The 1,664-nt window shown below is 51.2% G+C and overlaps 1 pseudogene; it reads left to right on the forward strand.

The window, feature by feature from the left end:
- Positions 1-8: 8 nt before the first annotated feature.
- LOC123176280 (BTB/POZ and MATH domain-containing protein 2-like) lies at positions 9-1,138 on the forward strand (annotated as a pseudogene).
- Positions 1,139-1,664: the final 526 nt, after the last annotated feature.

The raw sequence follows: 1,664 nt of genomic DNA on the forward strand, positions 1-1,664 counted from the left end.
GCGAGCAGCGTGTAACACCTGCTCGTGGTCAAGGGCTACTCTGGTATAAAAAAAGAGTTGCCCAACGGCGAGAGCTGGTGCACTGAATTGTTCAGGGTGGGAGGCCATGAGTATTCCATCGAGTACTATCCTAATGGCGCAAACCCAAACTGTGCCGACTCCATTTCGCTCGATATTACCCATTTATATGACGAATATGTCGAAGAGGGTGTGGAGGCCAAGTTCAGTTTCAGTCTCGTCGATGACGTCGAGAAGCAGATGCCGACGTACATCCGTGCGACTCGTAAAACCCATGACTTCCGCAGATGTGACCTTGTTGGGGTTGCCACAAGTTCATGAGAGAAGCTGCCCTTGAGCGATCAGCCAGTCTAAAGTCTGATTGTTTCACCATCCGGTGTGATATTGTGGTGTGCAAGGACAACACGCCAGATGCCATTGGCTCCGGCACCGGTACCGAGGTTCTCCTGCCTGACATGCACCAACATTTTAGCGATCTCCTTCGGAATAAGGTGGGTGCTGATGTGACATTCGAGGTCGGCGGCAAGACGTTCGCTGCACACCGGTGTGTGCTCGCTGCCAGGTCTGAAGTGTTCATGGCGCACCTCTTTGGCACCGCTACGTCCAATGTCATACACATCACAAATATGGAAACTAAAGTGTTTAGGGCTTTGCTTTGCTTCATCTACACAGACTCTTCTCCTGAGATGGAGGACATCATGGAGGAGGATGAAATGCCACGAGTTGTGGAACAAGGACAAGTAGAGAAAGTTGTGGACAAGAAAATGTCAGAAGTTGCGGAGCCAACACAAGAAGAGGCGGTAGAGGATGAAATGCTTCTGCAATGGCTGCAAGACTTGTTTGTGGCGGCAGACAGATACAATCTCCAGCGGCTCAAGTTCATATGTGAAAAGCAGTTGTGTGAGCATGTAGGTGTGAGCTCGGTGGTGTCCACTCTTGCTCTAGCCGAGCAGCACCACCGCCATGGATTGAAGGAGGCATGCTTGAAGTTTATCCAAGTCCTATCTCCCTCGTGTTTGCAGACACTAATGGCTACTGATGGCCGGGGCATATAGCTACGACCTACCCCTCTGTTTTGTACGAGCTCATTGCCATGCTTGCTTCAAACCAGCGGAAATGACACTCTGGTATGCATGTTCTTCAAGTGACACTCTTTTGCATATATAGCTCATCCTATATCGATATCGTAGTTTGTTCGTTTTGCTTCTAATTGTCTCGTCAGACATTGCATGTATGCTGAATTAGAAAAATCCAACATATTGGTATATTGTCTCTTCATGTGAGGAGGAGGAGAGGTAACGGGAGGGAGAGGCGGCTAGGGTTTGGAGTGGCCAGCCCCAGCTCCCCTCCCCTCTTTATATAGGGGTGAGGGAGGGGCCGGCCAGTCCTAGCCCTCCTCCAAGAGAGGGGTGGCAGCCAAGGGAAGTGCCTTTCCCTCCTAGGCTAGGGTGGCGCCTCCCGCCCTTAGGGTTTCCCCATCCCTGGCTACATGGGCTAGGTAGGGTCTGGTGCGCCTGGCCTAATAAGGCCAAGGCGTCCTCTACATTTCATGTTGGCCTATGGGGCTGGTGGAACCCACTTGTGGACCCCTTCGGAACCTTCCCAACACAATACCGAAAAAAACTAAACTTTTTCCGAAACCCCGA

This window comes from Triticum aestivum, unplaced genomic scaffold, assembly GCF_018294505.1.
Source record: "Triticum aestivum cultivar Chinese Spring unplaced genomic scaffold, IWGSC CS RefSeq v2.1 scaffold12948, whole genome shotgun sequence".
NCBI classification, from domain to species: domain Eukaryota; kingdom Viridiplantae; phylum Streptophyta; class Magnoliopsida; order Poales; family Poaceae; genus Triticum; species Triticum aestivum.